The 6,651-nt window shown below is 49.8% G+C and overlaps 1 long non-coding RNA gene across 1 annotated transcript; it reads right to left on the reverse strand.

The window, feature by feature from the left end:
* Positions 1 to 1,494: 1,494 nt before the first annotated feature.
* On the reverse strand, positions 1,495 to 6,440 carry LOC119965616. The gene is made up of 2 exons (XR_005460568.1): positions 6,280 to 6,440; positions 1,495 to 2,287 (listed from the first exon to the last, which is right to left on the reverse strand). It is a non-coding gene; the product is annotated as an uncharacterized LOC119965616 (long non-coding RNA).
* Between the last annotated feature and the right edge of the window lie 211 nt (positions 6,441 to 6,651).

A 6,651-nucleotide genomic window follows, 5' to 3' on the forward strand; every position in this document is an offset into this window, starting at 1 on the left:
GGGAACTGCCGGATCAGGGGACAAGGCCTCTTGCTCCGCACTGGTCCGCAGACTTCAGGTTGGTACGGGTTAAAAAGGGGTCAGGAGTGTCTCTCTCTGGTAGCGATCATTGTGAGACACTTACTTGCTGGCGGCTGCTGTCCCAAACCTCTCCTCTCTCTCGGTCAAGGTCTTCTTTGGCAAACGTTGGTCGAGATGCTGGTCCAGAGAGGAGGGCTGGTTAAGAAGAATGAACTAAGTGTGGGACTTGTCTTTTATAGGTCCTAGGGCTTCGCACCCTTTTGGGCGGACCCTTTACCTGCTGGGAATCGATTGGGTCTCTTCCCAATCGATTTGTTTGAATCCCCCCAATACTGAGGCTGTCTCTCGGCTACTGGGCGGGCCTTCAGGTGTTTTTTTTCTGAACCCCGCTGGTGCCGGGGTGTCTGGTATCCGATACACTGTTGCAATCACTTCTCTATTTGTGTCCATTGTCCCTGGGATCGTTCCATTGCTATGTTAACTATCCCGGAGATTGCCTCATTAGTATGCGGAATGTTCGTTCCGGTGCTGTCTGCTCTCTTAGCAGACAGAATACACATTGGCTTGGTACAGCCTGCTTATGCTGCAAACATTGTCCATTTTAACCTGCAAGCTTTGCGTTCCTCCATTTTGTATTGAGGGAATGGCCAACTTCGGTTGCTACACGCGCAAACTATTTCCAGCTCCCCCAACATCACCTCGGTCATCTTCTCCACCGTAAGTAGCGCGGCCCCACCATGCGGCTCGGCCTCCACCATCCTGTCAGCACTTTTGCTCGTCTTCTCATTCAGCGGCGAGCCCGCGTTTCCTTCCTTCATCGACGCTGTTTTTCGCATCCTTTAACGGCGTATTGTTTTTCCTTTTTTTTTCTTTCCGCTCTTCCCCCTTTCACCCTCCTGTCTTTCTTCAATCTGTTTTTTCATTTGAAAATCAAACAGTCAATTTTTCAAAAAGGTGGGGGGGGGGGGGGGGGGGGGGGGGGGGAGAGAAAAAAAACTTTCACCAAGCTTATTTCAAACTCCTTCTTTCTCTTCTTTTTTGCATCCCTCCAGACTTTCCCTGGGACTGGATTTTCTTAGCACACTCTAGGTGGGAGCCATCCGACGTGAGACATCTCTTCTACATCCCGCCCTGGCTTCGGGCCTGCCGTCTCAGCCCCCGCTGCTCTGCCCTTCGAGCGCGTGCTGGACCCGACTCCTCAGCACCCGCCGCCCGACACCCGCGCGGGGTTCTTCACCGGCTTTCAAACCGGCCCCGCTAGCTGCCCACGGCCGTCAATAGTTGGGGGGGAGGGGGTATTGAAAAGTCGGGGGAACCCCCGAAAGCGCCGCAAATCGTGGCTACCGGCGGGAGCTCTTCCCGATGCGGCTGTCCCGCACTCAAGCGCCACCGGACGTCTGTTCGACCAGTTTACTTACTCAAAGGTTTTACCCAGGTGCCCTTAGTTACGAGATGAACAAAGGACAAAACAGGTTCACAGTTTAACGCAATTTTATTCACAATTCTCTGAAGAAAATATTACTCAGACTCACAGTTGAGCTTTGGGTTTTTCCCGTACTTAGTGAAGGAAGCTGACTGGGCTATGATCACTCGATGTGGATGTCTTCTCTGGGTTAAAAACCCAGGGCCCTTTCTTCTTGCGATGGTTGTGCCTGGTGGACTCCCAGGTTATCGCTGAAGATCTGTTCGATGTTCCTTTCTTTATACTGGTGAGCTAGGATTGAGTCATAGATATACGCCCACCACTGGCCATTTTCCTAGTCAGACCCCAACTTGTTAATGGGAAAGACGGCTTATCCATGGTGATTCAATGAAGACCCATTGTCCTCTGAAACTCCCTATGTCTGACCAACCATCAGCTCATTAAGGTGTCTGATGACTTCTTTTGTCTGTTCTTCGTCCTGCTGCAAAGTTGAACACCTGTTTCTGGAAGTTTGTTACATACTTGTAGTCTTTGGAGTGGATAATCACAAAGTCCATATAGTGATAATTAGATTCTGCCTCGACTTGCGTGCTTTTGTGGATGGCCAGTATCGAATCTAGCCAGGGTCACATGAGACAGTTTCTGTTCCTTAAATCGCTGGCTTTTAAAGCAGACCAAGGCAGGCCAGCAGCGCAGGTTCAATTCCCGTACCAGCCTCCCGAACAGGTGCCGGAATGTGGCGACTCGGGGCTTTTCACAGTAACTTAATTGAAGCCTACTTATGACAATAAGCGATTTTCATTTCATTTCATTTCTTCTCGGCCTTTTTTCAGTATCACAAACCTGATGAGTGTACATTGGAAGATCACAAAACTTTTAGCATCAGCCACTTTTTCAGTCGTACAGGCTTTTAGAATCTTCTCCCACTAGTTAAGTGAGACCACTTTGAATCTACAAAACATATCTTCCTATGTCACGAAAATGACGTGTCTGACCACTGACTCACTTGTGGTGCCTCAAGATCAAACATTGGCAAATAATGATCTCATCAAGGTTAACTTATGGCTGAAGTAATTAAAAACACCCCGGGGGTGGAGCTCTTAAGGGAACGTCAGAGGCTGCAGGCGGAGTGTGGGGTGCTGTCCACAGGTAGGGCAGTGGAGCAGCTTTGGAAGGCGAGGGCTGCGTTCTACGAACATGGGGAGAAGGCCAGCAGAATGCTGGCACAGCAGCTTAGGAAGAGGGAGGCGGCCAGGGAAATTGAGAGGGTGGTTGATGGGGATGGGAATTTGGTAGGGGACTCGGCTGCGCTAAACAGGGCGTTCAGGGACGTTTATAGTCGGCTCTATTGCTCAGAACCCCCCACGGGGCCTGAGGGGAAGAGGCGCTTTTTGGACGGACTGACCTTCCCATGGGTGGACAGGGAGCTGGTAAATGGGCTGGGGACTCCGATTAGGGCCAAAGAAATAGTTGAGCGCTTAAAGGCAATGCAGTCGGGTATAGCCCCGGGGCCGGACGGGTATCCGGTGGAATTCTACAAGAAATTCATGGGGATTTTAGGGCTGCTGGTCAAGGTTCTCAATGAGGCAAGGGATAGAGAGGTGCTGCCCCCGACTATGTCACAGGCCACCATTTTGTTAATATTGAAGCGGGACAAAAACCCGGAGCTGTGTGGGTCCTATACGCTGATCTCGCTGCTTAATGTCGACGCTAAGCTGCGGGCCAAAGTGTTGGCCTCCAGGATTGAAGATTGTGTGCCGGAGGTGATTATGGAGGACCAAACTGGATTTGTCAAGGGCAGGCAGTTGGTGGCCAATATAAAAAGGTTGCTTAATGTGATTATGATGCGCCCAGAGAGTAGGGGGTTGAGATAGTTGTGGCAATTGATGCAGAGAAGGCGTTCGACCAGGTGGAGTGGGACTATCTATGGGAGGTGCTGGGACGATTTGGGTTCGGTAGGGGCTTTATGGACTGGGTTAGGTTGTTGTACCAGGCCCCAGAGGCTAGTGTAAGGACGAATAGGACGACCTAGGACTATTTTAGACTCTACCGGGGGACAAGACAGGGATGCCCCCTCTCCCCACTGCTGTTTGTGTTTGCTATAGAGCCGCTGGCAATTGCTCTGAGAGCTTCCAGGAGTTGGTTTTATGGGGAATGGAACATAGGATCTCGCTGTATGTGGATGACCTGCTCTTATACGTATCAGTTCCAGGGGCAGGGATGGGTGAAATTATGGCGATCTTGGGGAAATTTGGCCGCTTTTCTGGGTATAAACTGAATATGACGAAGAACGAGATGTTTGTAGTCCAGGCGGGGTCCAGGAGGGTCGGCTGAGGGAGCTGCCATTTAGGTTAGTAGGGGACAGTTTCGGGTACTTATGGATACAAGTGGCGCGCGACTGGGGCCGGTTACACAAGTTGAACTTGTCCCGATTGCTTGAACAGATGAGGGCCAAGTTTTGGAGATGGTATGCGCTACCACTGTCGTTGGCTGGGAGAGTGCAGACAGGCAAAATGACAGTCCTGTCGAGATTTTTATTTGTATTTCAATGTCTCCCAATTTTCATCCCATGGTCCTTTTTTAAGAGGGTTAACAAAATCATCCTGGGCTTTGTCTGGGCAGGTGAAGAAGGCGATACTTGAGCGGAATCGGGGGGAGGGGAGGCTTGCCCTACCGAATTTCAGTAATTATTACTGGGCGGCTAACATAGCCATGATAAGGAAGTGGGTGGTGGGGGCGTGGTGGGTTTGGGAGCGGACGGAGACAGCTTCATGTAGGGGCACCAGTTTGGGGCGTTGATAACAGCACCTCTGCCGTTTCCGCCGGTGAGGTACTCCACCAACCCTGTGGTCGTGGCGGCCTTGATGATCTAGGGTCAGTGGAGGGGGTACGTGTGTGCAGTGGGAGCATCGGTCTGGTCCCCAATATGTGAGAACCATCGGTTTTCCCCGGGGAGCTTGGATGGAGGGTTTCGAGTATGGCGAAGGGCGGGAATTAAGAGGATGGGGGACCTGTTCTTAGAGGGGAGCTTCCCTAGCTTGAGGGCGCTGGAGGAGAAGTTTAGACTGGCAAGGGGGAACGAGTTTAGATATTTACAGCTGCAGGACTTCCTGCACAGGCAGGTAGCATCCTTCCCACTCCTGCCACTGAGGGGGATCCAGGATAGGGTAGTGTCTCGGGGATGGGTGGGAGAGGGGAGCGTCTCGGACATTTACAAAAAACTTATAGGGGCAGAGGAGACGCAGACCGAGGAGCTGTAGCGTACGTGGGAGGAGGAGCTTGGTGGTGAGATGGAGGATGGTTTATGGGCTGACACGTTGAACAGAGTCAAAGCAACTGCAACATGCGCCAGGCTCAGCTTGATACAATTCCAGGTGGTCCACCGGGCCCACATGACAGTGGCCCGGATGAGTAGATTCTTTGGGGTGAAGGACAGGTATGTAAAATGTGCGGGAAGACCAGCGAACCATGTTCACATGTTCTGGGCGTGTCCAAAACTTAGGGGATATTGGCAGGGGTTTGCGGACCTCATGTCCAAAGTTTTGAAAACAAGGGTGGCAATGAGTCCAGAGGTGGCGATTTTTTGGAGTGTCGGAAGACCTGGGAATCCAGGAGGAGAGAGGTAGATCTGGCTTTTACTTCCTTGGTAGCCCGGAGCTGGATACTGCTAGCTTGGAGGGACTAAAAGCCCCCGAAGCCGGAGACCTGTCTAACTGACATGGTGAGCTTACTCGGCTGAGAGAAGATTAAGTTCGCCTTGAGAGGGTCACTGTTAGGGTTTGCCCGGAGGTGGCAACCATTCATCAACTTCTTCGCGGAGAATTAATCGTCAGCAGGGTTTAGGGTCGTGTAGAATAGGGGGTCAATTAGGCGGGTCTTGGTGGGATGGGAGTCGGTGATTGCACTATGTTTCTTGTTGTTTGTACATTGTTTTTATACTGTGGTTGTTTGTAATGCCAAAAATACCTCATTAAAATTGTTTACTAAAAAAAAAAATAAAAAACACCCTACATCAAATAGGCAAAGGAGAACGGCCAGATCCTCGTGTTTCCGCCATATTAAAATTTTTCACTACTATTCAGCAGTTAAAGACACTGCAGAAATCCACTTCTTGGGTCATGTTATTCAGAGTGAGCGAAATTGAACAACACAAACCATTTTTTTACATTTATTTTTAAAAATTTATATTATCTAATTTATTTTTCCCAATTAAGGGGCAATTTAGCATGGCCAATCCACCTAGCCTGCACATCTTTGGGTTGTGGGGGCGAAACCCACACAGACACGGGGAGAATGTGCAAACTCCACACGGACAGTGACCGAGAGCCGGGATCAAACCTGGCGCCGCGAGGCAGCAATGCTAACCACTGCACCACCGTGCTGTTAAAGTTCCTTCTAATGCTTTGTTAATGTTTGAATCTTGGGACTCTCAGTTTTCAAATAATAATTTGAAGTTGCATCTCCTTTTTTCCTGTGGTGGTTCAAATATAGAGTATGGAGAATTTCTTTAATGGTGTCCTGCCAAGTATACAACCAGACCAATGTTATTTCTGACCACGCCCAGCTCAAATTGCTTCCACAGAAAATGTAAAAGCACATGTGCAAGTTCACACACTGTACACTTTACTCGGTCAGGCTGGACTGAATAGAAGTTCTCTACCACCATTAGAATATTTTTCCGCTGACATATGTACAGGGACAACCCTAAGCCTGTGTTTTGATCGGCAAAACCACCATGATTGTAGGAATGCATCCTGTTCAGTGACTACACCCCCAACCTTAGAAAAACTCTCTCAAATTCACATTCTGGGCAATGGATCAGTAGCAATACTCACCTCTGAATAATGCGACGACTGTCACCTTGCCCCAGGGTCATGGATGTTGATTCCGCATGAGGATGTAATCTGCTGTGGCTATGGCCTTGACGTAAGATCAATTACACAAAGATGAGAGTTGGATGTAATCGAGGCTTTAATACACTAAGATGTGTGGCCTCCTACAGCAGCTAGCGAAATGGCTGCTGTACAGGGAGCACACATATTTATACTCCACCTACTGGGCGGAGCCAGCAGGCAGGGAACTACCCCCGTACCTGTAGTACAGGGCCTTACCGCAAATCACTTAATATATACATCAGTGGTGACTACCACAGGCCTTAAGAAAGACCGCAGACAAAGAACAGCAATCCCCATATCCCTGGCATTCAC

The sequence above is a fragment of the Scyliorhinus canicula genome, chromosome 5, assembly GCF_902713615.1.
Source record: "Scyliorhinus canicula chromosome 5, sScyCan1.1, whole genome shotgun sequence".
Classification (NCBI taxonomy): Eukaryota; Metazoa; Chordata; class Chondrichthyes; order Carcharhiniformes; family Scyliorhinidae; genus Scyliorhinus; species Scyliorhinus canicula.